Source organism: Sphaeramia orbicularis, chromosome 20 (genome assembly GCF_902148855.1).
Source record: "Sphaeramia orbicularis chromosome 20, fSphaOr1.1, whole genome shotgun sequence".
NCBI classification, from domain to species: domain Eukaryota; kingdom Metazoa; phylum Chordata; class Actinopteri; order Kurtiformes; family Apogonidae; genus Sphaeramia; species Sphaeramia orbicularis.
In genome coordinates this window covers 41,089,929-41,103,816 of record NC_043976.1, presented here as the reverse complement: position 1 = coordinate 41,103,816, position 13,888 = coordinate 41,089,929, and the positions used below count along the sequence as shown (strand labels likewise).

General features: G+C 34.6%; 1 protein-coding gene across 1 annotated transcript in view; it reads right to left on the bottom strand.

Moving 5' to 3' along the window:
• Nucleotides 1-11,302, bottom strand: part of pld1b (phospholipase D1b) — a 61,251-nt gene extending 49,949 nt beyond the window's left edge. Inside the window, exon 1 of the mRNA XM_030123380.1 lies at nt 11,218-11,302. The gene's annotated coding sequence lies outside the window, so the exon portion shown is untranslated. The remainder of the gene's footprint in view (nt 1-11,217) is intronic.
• Nucleotides 11,303-13,888: the final 2,586 nt, after the last annotated feature.

Genomic DNA, 13,888 nt, shown 5'->3' with positions numbered 1-13,888 from the left:
TTCCTTCCTTCCTTCCTTCCTTCCTTTTAGTCTTTCTTCCTTATTTTCTTCCTTCCTTTCTCCCTTTATACCCTCCTTGTCCATTCTTCCTTCTTTTCACCTTACTGTCCTTCCTTCTTCCCTATCTTCCTTCCTTCCTTTTAGTCTTTCTTCCTTTTTTCTTATTTCTCTCCCTTCATACCCTCCTTGTCCATCCTTCCTTCTGTCCTATTTCCCTTCTTTCCTTCCTTCCTTTTAGTCTTCCTTTTTTTCTTGTTTCCTTTCTCCCTTTATACCCTCCTTGTCCATCCTTGCTTCCATCCATCCTTCCTTCCTTCCTTTTAGTCTCTCTTCCTTATTTTCTTCCTTCCTTTCTCCCTTCATACCCTCCTCGCCCATTCTTCCTTCTTTCCATCCTATTGTCCTTCCTTCTTCCCTATCTTCCTTCCTTCCTTCTATCCTGTCTTTTTCTCTTCCTTGTTTCCTTTCTCCCTTTCTCCTCTCCTTGTCCATCCTTCCATCCTTCCTTCCTTTTACTTGACTTAAACAGTACAATTTGTTGTCAGTAATTCATCATAGAATTTGCTCGACTTTAGCGGCTACAGGTGTTTGATAAAGCCTCGTTCTTCCTTCCTTCCTTCCTTCCTTCCTTCCTTCCTTGCAGCTGATCCAGGATGCTGGAGGTCAAAGTTCACTCATGATGGGGAGTGGATCCAGAACACGCCCGTTAAGAACACCGAGCCGCTTCACATTAAAGTTCATCAAACACAGAGTGAAACCTGTGACCTTCTGGATCCACCATAATCACTTTAACCCCCGAGGCGCCGTCACATCCACTTTATGGACACGGTGACGGACCACATCTCCTCCTCATTAAACCACATTTTAAACAGGTTTGGTCTGACCATCAGCTGATCAGGAACTGTTTATTTATGGGGTTTTACGGAGATTCAGACACTTCAAATAAATCTCAGAACAACATCCAATTCATTCAACACAAGGCGATTTAAGACGGTCTGACTAAAATCCTCTGAACAGTGATTCACCCATAAAACCCCTGTAGTTTGATAAAAGTCAGTGGATGGAGACACTTGATTTAGGTTAGAATAATAAATTAGGAAACAAAATGAACAAGAATAGATAAAACAATAAATAAAATGAGCAAAAATGAATAAGATAATGTACAAAATAATGCATAACGTGGAGAAAATAAGCAACAACATGAACAAAAACAGCCAAAGTAATCAATAACATGAAGAAAACGAGTACAAAAAATGAAAAAAAAATTACAAGCAACAAGAACAAATTTTAACATAATTCAAGAAAAAATATAAAATAGACAACAAAATGAACAAAACAAATGAAATGATGAAAAATGATTGAATGAATGTTTGTTTTTAGGTTCAGTTAATGATATATTTTGCAAAAAAGTCGCTTTTTCTTCAGTTTTCTCTGTTTTCCTTTGAATTTATTTAGCTTTAATGAACATCTACATGATCAGTGAATTAAATTAAGAAAATATTTGATTTACACTGAAAAATGCAAAATCCAGAGGACAATATTATAATAAATGGAAATAAATACTGAGAAAAATGTATTAGGAAAACACCACAGAAATAGCTCTATGTCTTTAACAGTTAAATCAAACTTAAGTCACAGTTTTTGACTTATAACACATGACTATTAAAGCAAGTTTAATGTAAAGTATTGAATACAAATAAAAACCATTTAGTTTGATAAATAACAGAGGATGGCGACACTTGGTTTATGTTCAGTTAATGATATATTTTGCTGAATAAGTCACTTTTTTACAGTTTTCAGTGTTTTGATATAATAACCGTCAAATTTACTCTAAGCTTTTTTCTTTGCTCGTGTCTTTAATGGTTAAATCAAACTTAAGTCACAGTTTTTGACTTAAAATACATGACTATTAATGCAAGTTTAATGTAAAATATTGGATAAAAATAAAAAGATGGAGACACTTGTTTTGTATTCAGTTAATAATATATTTTGCTGAATAAGTCACTTCTTCATTTTCCTCCGATTTGATATAATAACCTTTGAAATTATTTAATAGTTATGTCTTTAAAAGTTAAAACAAACTTAAGTAGTAAAGTAGTTTTTATGACTTAAGACTTGACTTATAATACATGTCTATTAATGCACATTTAATGTCAAATATTGAATAAAAATAAAACCCATGTAGTTTGATTTGTGGGTTCATGTACATTTTTCAAGGTCAAATTCAAGCACTTTAAGCCCTTTTAAGGGTTATTTTCAAAATTTTCCAGCACAACAACTTACCACTTTCCATTGGACATATGCGCAAAACTTTACCGATATTTACTAAATGCCAAAAAAACACAAGAGTCGGTTTTTCCATTAAATCACAAATGCATAAAATGCATAAAGATGGAAACGTACATAAATATTGTGTTTATTTAAAAATATAATTATTATAATATATTACCCCTCTATCTCGTACTAAATTTAAAAATTACTGGGTTTCCTGGTGTGTCCACACATACCATGAGATGTTTCTTTTAAAACTCTTCTTCTTCACTTGTTGTAACGTCTGTCAACATCCTTTTTTTTTTTTTTTTTTGGAAGTTGTGACAATAATAGTTGTGGTTCTTCTACTTTAACCCATAAAGACCCAGTGGTACTTTTGTGGCAGTTCCAAAATTAATTTTTCTCTATATTTAACCTTTCTTACGTGATTTGTCACCCTTTATTGTAATATCATCCTCTTTAGTTTCAGTTTTTTCAGTGCAAATCATACATTTTCCTATATTTAATTCACTGATCATGTAGCTGTTCATAAAAGCTCAGAGTAAATACAAAGGTTATTTTATCAAAACAGAGAAAACTGAAGAAAAAGTGACTTTTTCAGTAAAATCTATCATTAACTGAACATAACCCCAGTGTGTCCATCCACTGTCATTGATCCAACTCCATGGGTTTTACTGGTGAATCAATGTTGTAGAAGATGACGGTGTTTCCATGGTTTGTCCTTGAAAAATGTACATGAACCCACGAATCAAACTACATTGGTTTTATTCTTTATTCAATATTTGACCTTAAATGTGCATTAATAGACTAAAAGATTAAAAGTAATTATTAAAATAATAAAAGTAAGTAAATCCATCAGTAAAAAATGAATCAGTGAATCAATGTTGTAGAAGATGACGGTGTTTCCACGGTAACTACGGAGCCTCTGAATGTCCAAATGGGTCATATCTGATGACCCTGAAAAGAGGATAAAGTGTATTTTACACCAATTATTTACATGCATTGACAGGATTAATGGTTTAGCAGGTATTAAACATTGTACATCAGTTGTTGGTTTTGGTCACCGGTGGCTGTTTGGGTCTTTAGGGGTTAAAATATCCACCAAATTTTCTCCCTAATCTCATGTGTTTTCCAACATTTGTCCTGTTGAACATGCCCAGTGCCTGTTGAATATCCCTGTGCATTAGCCTGGGCTTCTGCAGTGTTTTTCTGTCGACAGTATTGATTAATGCCGACCTCTCCCTCCACGCCTACTGCATCCTTGTATCGCACTGTGTGGATTCCAAAGCACACACACACACACACACACACACACGCCCACAAAGTCAATGAAGCACTCCCAGGCTGCAGAGCGGGTTTACCACCGAGGCCATTCCACGACTGTACGCCCAGAGTTTCACCTGAGCTTCAGCAGCGACGCCCAGCCCTTCAGTCGACACCCACTCAACCTTCAACCCATTTAGTTCATGACACAACATCACACTGGAAGAGCAGGTCTGTCCGAAACGTCACAACCGCACGAACACCAAAGGCAGTGGTACGAGTCGTTCCTCTTTCCTCTCCAGTCTTTCCTCAGACTTCATGAAAACACTTCCTGCCCGACACCAGCCGTGTTGTTGCCACATGTGTTGCAGAAGGCGGTAGCCGACAGCGCTGGGAGCTTTTCTAATTTAGTGCAGTTAGTTTGTCATTACCATAACCTGTTTCCCTGTGAACAGGAAACTATGCAGAAAGAACCAGCTTTGTGTGAACTCCGTCTGTTTAATCACACTTTCCACACACCTCTCAGATCTGGAAATAAAGCTACAGCCTTTGGAAAATGTCAGGAATAAATGTCACGTCAGGTTTGGGTCGATTTATCCATTTGAAGGCAAGAAAAACAGCAACGGAGGAGCTGCGACCAGAAAAACTGACATTTTTACCTGAAAAAATAACAACTAATCACTGACTCACACAAAAACACGAAAAAAAAAATAAGGTCAAGTCAAACCTACAGACATGATTTAACAAGAATCTGCTGTTCAGTGACTGTAGTGATGTAAAAAAGCCCAGTAGTTACAACAGCTTATGCAAATGTTAACTGTGTCTTTCATTTGCAAGCACCAAAAGCATCAATGACCAAGCTACAACCTGCAAAACTTATTCATTTTTAGCTGAAAAAATAAAAACTAAACCAATCAGTGATGCATATTTGTCAAAATGTTGCAGCAGCCAATGGGTCACACATGAAAAAAGAAGCTTAAGTCAAACCTACAGGCCTGATTTCACTAGAATCTGCTGTTAAATGTCTGCAATGATGTGAAAAGCCCTGTTAGAATGGTTTAAACAAATGTTTTATAACAATTTTTTCCATTCACAGGCAAGAAAAGCATCAATGGCAGAGCTACAACCTGCAAAATTAACTCATTTTTACCTGTAAAAATAAAAACTAATCAGTGATGAATATTCGTCAAAATGTTACAGCTGCAGAGGTGAATCACAAGAAAACCCATGAAAAAAGAAGCTTAAGTCAAAAGTACAGACATGATTTAACAAGAATCTGCTGTTAAATAACTGTAATGATGTAAAAAGCCCTGTTATAATAGTTTATGCAAATGTTAACTGTTTCTTTCATTCACAAGCACCAAAAGCATCAATCACAAACTAACTAAACCAATCAGTGGTCAATAAATTGTCTCAATGTTGCAGCTGCAGTTTTACATTATAAGGAAAACCATAAAAATACTAAATATATAAAAACTACAGCTCTGTGAACATATAAACAGAAGTAAAAACTCCATTTGCAAAAAAAACCCTTGCCACAAATTAAGACATAAGTCGTACAACTGCTCAAAGATTTTCCATTTTCAACCAAAGGACAACATCTACTTCATGAAGAAAAAGCTGCAAACAGCAAAAGGTTTTTGTTTTTGTTTTTTTAACCTGAAAAAGTAAAAACTAAACCAATCAATAACACATTAATTGTCTAAATGTTGCAGCTGCAGCAGTGAATCATGGGTAAAAACATGGAAAATCAGCTAAAGTCAAGACGACAGGCCGGATTTAACAAGAATCTGGAAGTTAAAATACTAGGTTTTCAACAGTTTCTGGGATTAGCACAAATAAATACAAACTGAAACCAAACTTTTCTATAAATCTGTTTTTTTTTTAAACACCAGTGTTTCCTATAAGCACAGAGTTCATTAACAGTGGACAATTTTTTAAACCAAACTCTTACATTTCCCTCTAAATCTAACTATAAAAAGTATCACACTGTCATCACCAGGTGAAAATTCTTAGCCTCATAGAATAATTGCCTAAGTCACATGTTTGGCCAGATTGTGATATATGCGTAACTGATTAATTTTATATAGATATCACAATTTGGCCAAAAATATGACTTAAGCAATTATGCTATGAGGCTAACGATATGATAAAATCAATTTGTGGAACTTTTGGTGAAATAAAATACATTGTCATCTGCAAACAGTTTAAGATCACATCCAGGGGCAACTTATATTAGAAACACTTTTTAAACTATAAATACACCGTTTCCTTCTACAGCTTCTCATCTCAGGCCAAGTAAAGAGACTAAATATAAATCTAGTCAAACCTGACACCGTTTCACGTCACTGAGAAGGAAGTAGAGTTCAACATGTTGGAAGGTTGGAACGATGATCTACATGTATTTTTTTTAAATAAATGATCTGCCATGGGGAGATCAAATGTGTTCAATCTTAAATACTTTAATAAGATGAACTGAAAATACTGGAAGAGAGAGATAGATAGATAGATAGATAGATAGATAGATAGATAGATAGATAGATAGATAGATAGATAGATAGATAGATAGATAGATAGATAGATAGATAGATAGATAGATAGATAGATAGATAGATAGATAGATAGATAGATAGATAGATAGATAGATCACCATTAAGTCCAGACTCTAATGTGAGATGTGATGCAGACTTGATGCAGCGGTTTAATTCTCCATCATCAATAATCAAAAATTAATGCAACTACTGTACAGATGGAACTAATATTGTGAACCTTACACATAAGCATTATGTGGTCAAACAGATGGGACAGTGAACGTCTCCTGGAATCAGAACCAAAGGTGGTGCAGTCAAATATTGCATGTGCGACTTTTATATGACGGGTTTCTTCTTCAGTCTTCTATTATTATTGTGACTGTTCCCACAGTTCCTCAGACTCTCTGTGGAATCCACTTCTCTATAATTACACCATTAAAGTCAATGAAAAACAACAAGCCTGAGATTCTCACATGAATATTTTATAGTGAAAGATTCAGTGTTAGCCAAGAGTTTGAACTAAACTGCACTTTAGGATTCGCTGCCAATTCCTGTCATTGAGTTTTATTTAATGACTTTTTTCTTTTACACTGAACCTGATATTTGAATTACATAACCGTAGTTCAGAACAGGACACAGCCTCCTACGACTGAAACATCTATCGCTCTTCAACGATGATGGGCTTGTGAACCACTAATCCAATCAATACACTTAAATAATTCAGGTAAAATGTACATTCTCAGCTTTTCAGCGACTCTGTAGGGAACATGGAAACAACATTCTGATCTGCAGCGTTCATTCAATAATGACCTCTGCCAAGGAGGTTATGTTTTCGCCAGGGTTTGTTTGTTTATTTGTTTGTTTGTTTGTTTGTTAGCAACATAACTGAAAAAGTTATGGACGGATTTTGATGAAATTTTCAGGAAATGTCCGAAATGGAACGAGTAACAAATGATTAGATTTTGGGAATGATCCGGATCACTGTCTGGATCCAGGAATTTTTTAAAAGGATTCTTTATCATTGGGAGACAGGGATATTTTCAACATATGTATGTGTAACTCCACAATGAATGGTCAGAGTGCTTGGTAAAAAAAAAAATGCAAAATAAGTTCCCAACAGGTTCGACAAGATACTGAATATTGATTCATCATGTGTAGCAAAAGTGAGATAGTTGTTTGACTGTTAGCAAGATAACTCAAAAAGTTAAGGACGGATTTGGGTGAAATTTTCAGGAAATGTTGATACTGGCACAAGGAACTAATGATTACATTTTGGTGGTGATTGGGGGGGGGGGGGGGGGGGGGGGGGTCTGCCTTGGTGGAGGTCTGCGCTCTCCGAGTGCTTTTCTAGTTAAATACATGAACTAGTTGTTTTTCTGTTCAGTTAATGTAGTAAAAAGTCAAAGAATGAGAAAAAAAGTTTTGGAATGTTGCAATAATCACTATATTAAATATAGGAAAAGACTTGGTCTTTGCTTGGAAAAGGTGAATTATAATATCTAAAGAGAGCAAAAAATGTAGTGCAACATGGTCGAAAACATCCTTGTACATGTTTTTATACAGACTTTATGAGTTTTGTATCATGTCTCCACATGTGAGTAGGGGTGCGTGTTAGTGAGAATCTGGCGATACAATGCAAATCACAATATTAGGACCACGATACAATATATCGCGATATATCACGAAACTGTTAACAGGGCAATATTTTTTGTTTGTTTTCTTTCTTCTTCTAAGAGAATATTTCCTGGGAAAATTTAATTACACCAGAAATATGCACAAATATTAAACAAATTTTTATTTGATTAGAACAGGATTTAATACTATATCACAGAACTTTCCTCTATAAAAACAAAATTTTGTTATAAATAACAATAATAATAATAATAATAATAATAAATGAATAAATAAAATTATGTTTACAGATATTACAGTTTAAGATCCTGCTCAAATGTTCATCTTCTATTAGTTGTGAAAAGAATGCATAGTGTTCAGTCCCTGAATCATCCAACATCAGAACATTATTTTTGTGCAATCCCAATAAAAAAACGAACATCTGCCTCTTTCAGACAGTAAAAAGTGCTTTTAGGATGTTTGAAATAACCATTATTTAACAAAACAGTGTTATTAGTTTAAAAAAAACTGCAGGCATGACCTGCAATATCACAATACTATTTTTTTAGTAAAAACAACAGAGCAAAACACCCATGTGAATATAGAAATAAAAGAAACACAAAGAAGAAAAACAAAAACATAAACCTCTTCCATATCTCCATTTGAATAAATACCTAAAAATATCGATACAGTACTTTTTGACATCGATACAGAATCATGAAATGAAATATCACAATATATTGCAGAACTGATATTTTCTTACACCTCTACCTGTGAGTTCACACTATGAAAAAAAAAACAGCATAATTCAGCCGTTCTCAGACAAAGAAAACGTCGAAGTGACAGAACAGTTGTGCTTTTCTTCTGTTGGTTTCAGCTCGGTTCGGTTTTAGCATCAACACACTTCATATCCACTGCAGGTATAGGACTCACTCATGACTGCTCACCATAGCAACGCAACATAAACTGTGACAACAGCTACGAGCAACGAAACAACGCTAGGACAGTGACACTTTAACCTGCTGGTTATAATTCACAAAGTAAAACATTATTTCAACATTTTTTTCCAGGTGAAAATACAGTGGTTGGGTTGATTTATCCAGACAGAAGCGACGTTACATTTAATGAATCTGTTAAACAACTTATGCCCTGCTCAGAACTACCAAACATTCCACTGGTTTAAGAATTTTCACCCTTTAAATGACTTGATTAATGGAAGTTCCTGAAAAAGCTACAAAAAGTTTGTTATTTTCAGTTTAAAAAATATTAGATTTGTTACTATTTTTTAAACACTTTCTTTTTATTGTTTCTTTTTTAAGAACATGTAGCAGATATGGACATACAGCAGGAAGACAAAAAGAAAAATAAAGAAATACAAATCTCACAAGAAAAAGAACATAGCCATATTTTAAACCTTTAAACAAGTCCAGTTGAACTGACAAGAACTACAAAGGAGAAAAAAAGCCATATATGAGGTCACGTTTGATTATTTTAAAGTAGAAAAGTCTGGTCAGGAGCGTCACTACTTTTGGATTCATAACTTTAGAACAAGACAAGTTTAAGACAAATATTACATAATTTTAAAAGGTCTAAATGCCATCTTAAACAGACTCAAAGGGCAAAATTTGGTTTCAGATATTTTTAAATGAAAAATATCAAAGACTACCGCATCACAGATGGACATAAAATTTACGTCTGTTTTTTGCAAGAATTAAAAAGTTCCTGTGACATTTTCATCCTAAGTGTATTCAGTGTAAACTGTATGTTTTGCTAGTTTGCATATATTTCATTGCATGTTCGGACTAAATAACTAAATCACAAATTCAACTCTCTGAGAGTTAAATTGACACTCTGTTTTTTTACCGTGCAGGTGTTGCAAAATACAAATATCAACTGGACAAAAAAGGCACAAGTTACAACAAAATTCAACAAGATGCAAATGATGCAACAGGATGAAAATGTCAAAACAAAATAAGCAATAAGATAAAACACTATTCCCCAAAAAAGAAAGAAACTCCAAACGCACAGGACACAACAAGGTGGAAATGAGCTCAACTATGCAACAAGGGTTATGAAACAAGATGAAAATGATGCAAAAGACACAAGATGAACAAAGAAAATGCAATAAGAGGAAAACTACTCCAAAGAAAATAAACAAGAAAAGGTCACAACAAGACGAAAATATCACAAAAAAATGCAACAAGATGAAAATAATGCAAAAGAGACAAAATGCTAATGAGTTAAACGATGCAAAAAAAGCCATAAATGATGCAAAACCAAGACAAAAGTGAAACAAAAAAGGGCAACAACAACAACAAAGCTGAGGACACAAAATCCAAATATCGTCCCTGATCACATCTGAGTCCAAGTCGTAAATAAATAAAACTGGAATCAATAAAAGTCAAAGTCAAACTGAGGCTGAACACTGAATTATAGTAACAGTCTCAATGGGAGGTGTTTTTTTGGTTTTTTTTCCAATTTATGATCTATTGTTCTCATCCAGAGTCAGTTTTTCCAGTTTCACTGCTTCGTAGTCACTCAGACCCATTGGCTATTGATCCTAATTTAGATGATTTGGATAATTTCACAGTGACAGTAGAGATTAATCAATTATCAATAAGTCTTTCCATCCTGTGTTTGTATAGAACATTGATCTAATAATCCTCAGTCAGAATCACCTTTATTTACAAAGTCTGTAAAAATATCCAAAGACTTACTTGCTGGTACATGTTGTCGCTCTAGTTATTTAAAAATACAAGATATAATTTTTAAAAATGTAAGAAAAGTCCAATAAATCCATATAAACTCTACAGACACAGAATTCCCTTATGTATCTGTGGTAAAACTAGTGCTGGTTCTTAGAAGACTTGAACTGAATCTGAACTGTGGTTCCAACTTCTCCATGACTCTGTGGCTGTTTTTTTTTTTTTTTTTTTTTTTTTTTTTTTTTTTTTTTTTAGTTAAATTCTTCCTGTGTAAATGTGAGTGAACAGAGCTTCTTTTGGGTGAAGCAGGTTTTAAACGCGGATGTAAACGTCCAAGCGGCTGCGCTCTGCGGCGGGGTGTGAACTTTGAGATGGACGGGTTTGGAGGAAGTGGTCTGGTCTGGTTCGGTTTGGTTCGGCTTGGTTTGGTTTGGTTTGGTTCAGCTCGAACCTCTTAAAGACTTAAAGAAGGAACAGGCAGTGACAGGCCAGCTCAGACCCGACACATGGTCCAGGTCCTGCCCCGGTCCGACGCGTCCTGTCCGGGCTTTGGCTCCGCGGACCCACCCGGACCCCCCTCCACCTCCACCCCCTCCGGTCTGAGGTCCACGGCCCCGGTGGGATGCTGCAGTGGACGGATGCCTTCACATGCCAAAAAAGCCGCAGCTGCTTCCTCGCTCCGCATCACGCGTAAAACCACATTCCCACCGCATTTACGCACCTGCGCCGCCGCGACGCGAAGCAACTTTACACTGACACGAGGACAGAAACCAAAACACACACACACAGACACACACTGACACACAACTACAAGTGTGAGGGAAGGGCTGTCTTACCTCCTGCTGTGGGCTGAAGCGGTGGTCTGAGCGGACGGAGGCAGAGCGAGCAGACCGCACCAGTGGCATGAAAAGACGCACAATACGCACCGCAACTGCGCATCCGGGGAGCGCACCTTCACAATAAAACCACGACTGTAAACGAACGCAAAGAAAGTTGTTATATTAACCCTTTCATGCATAGTGGTCACTACAGTGGACAGCTATTCAAAAGTGTTGTTTTCTTGTATATTTCTGGATTTTGTTGTTTTACTTCCAGATCAGCCAACACAGTGGACACTCATGCATCATCCCATACACTGGATTTCACACCATTACTGTAAATTTGCTGTTCTAGATAAACCTGATCTGCACAAACATGTTTGAGTGTAAAAAATTTCTAATTGTTATTAGACTGTAATTAACTGCTTTTTTTTTTTTTTTTTTTTTTTTTTAAACAAAAAGGTTGGGTTTTTTTGGCAAATTATCTCCATGCAGGTATGTTAACCCTTTCATGCACAGTGGTCACTACAGTGGACAGTTATTCTACAGCTGTTTTCTTGTATATTCATGGATTTTGTTGTTTTACTTGCATATCAACCAACACAGTGGATACTTATGCACCATCCTATAATACACGTTACTGTAACAGTCCTGTTCTTGATAAACCTGATCCGCAGAAACATATTTGAGTGTAAATCAATAGTTAGTTGTTATTAGACTGTAATTAACAGTTTGTTGTTGTTTTTTTTAAGTTGTTGTGTTTTGTTGTTTTTTGCATATTATTTGAGTGAGTAATAACTGCTATTATAGTATGTTAAAATGTGAGAAAACATCAGATTAGCAACATTAAAAAACATTTATTTCATAGTTTTCACACAGTATGACAGTAAATGCATGTTTCTTTGCTTCAAAAATTAAACGCATGGTGTCCAGCTGAGTGGACATTTTTGTAACGCCATGAAAAATAGGTTCATAAAAAAATTCAATCACATTGTTTGTTTGTTTTTTCATGCCTAAAAAGGAATTTTAAAAAAACCAAGGAAAAAAATTCTTGATTAAGCTTCTCACAATTAATGCATGAAAGGGTTAATTCATTATTAGAGTATTAGATTGGCTTTCCACTTTTTGAACTTTGACCCTCTGGCAGACATTTCCAGCACAGACTGTGTAAAAAACAGCTTTAATCCCAGGGCCACACCAGGGGCGACTGAAAAGTTTTGAGCCAAACATGGAAAGGATTAAGATATGAAGACCAGATCTGGTCCATGAAATCTTTTACATATCTTAATCCAGGGCTGTCAAACTCATTTTAGTTCAGGTGCCACATTCAGCTAAATTTAACCTGAAATGGGCCACAACAGAAAAATAATAACATAATAACCTATAAATAATGACAACTCCAAATTTTTGTCTTTGTTTTAGTGTAAAAACCCCCAACTAAATTATGAAAATACTTACTTTTATAAACTATCAAAAAAAAGAAAAAAAAAAACCCTGAAAAAACTGAAATTTAAATTTAAAAAAACGTAAGAAAATTTAGTGCAATTTTAACAGTATTATAACTCAACTTCTAAACACTGAGGAACAGGAAGAAAAATCATTAAAATTGTGCTGAATTTTCTTTAGACATTTAGGTTGTTCATATTTGTTCAGGTTATTCACATTTTATTGTTACAGGATAGTTTGTAAATGTAAATATTTTCATAATTTAATGTTATTTTTTGCACTAAAACAAAGAAAAAAATTAAATTGTTAATTCTAGATTTTTTTTTCTTGCTTAATTCAAGAGTTTTTTACTTAATTGAAGATTTTTTTTTTTTTTGGCTTAATTCAAGATTTTTTTTTTTTTTTTTTTTTACTTGAAGATTTTTTTTTTTTTTTTTTTTTGGCTTAATTCAAGATTTTTTGCTAAATTTGAGATTTTTTTTTTTTGCTTAATTGAAGATTTTTTTTACTTAATTGATTTTGATTTTTTTTTATACTTTTTTTTATGGCACCTAGGACGACTGCACTTTTTTTTTTTTTACTTCCATTGTACCTGTACAATGACAGTAAAGACGTTCTATTCTATTCTATTCTATTCTATTCTATTCTATTCTATTCTATTCTATTCTATTCTATCAATGATACGTATATGCAGCTCTGTCTCCCTAATTTCTTTTCCTCCTTTAATTTCATTTTCATCTCAGTAGTTATTCTTATGTTGTATTTATTGTATTAATAATCTATGTATGATGTACACTTTTATATAGTAATGTGTTGTATATTTATTGTCTTGTTTAGTCTGTTTTTAAATGTTGAGAACTACGGATGGAAAAAAGCTTCCAGCTAAATCCAGCATATTTACACAAAGTCATGTTTTTATTTGTACTGAGTGTTCATTAATATGCACTTTCCTCATCAAATAAACAAACAAATAAAGCTAGAAAAGCACTCGGAGAGTGCAGACCTCCACCAAGGCAGATCAGCCCCCCATCACCACCAAAATTGAATCATTTCTTCCTTGTGCCAGTATCAACATCTCCTGAAAATTTCATGAAAATCCATCCATAAGTTTTTGAGTTATCTTGCTAACTAACCATCAAACAAACAAACAAACAAACCGTGACAAAAACATAACCTCCTTGGCGGAGGGAATGATGCAGCTCTGTCTCCTTAATGATGCAAACCAGGCACAAGAGACAAGACA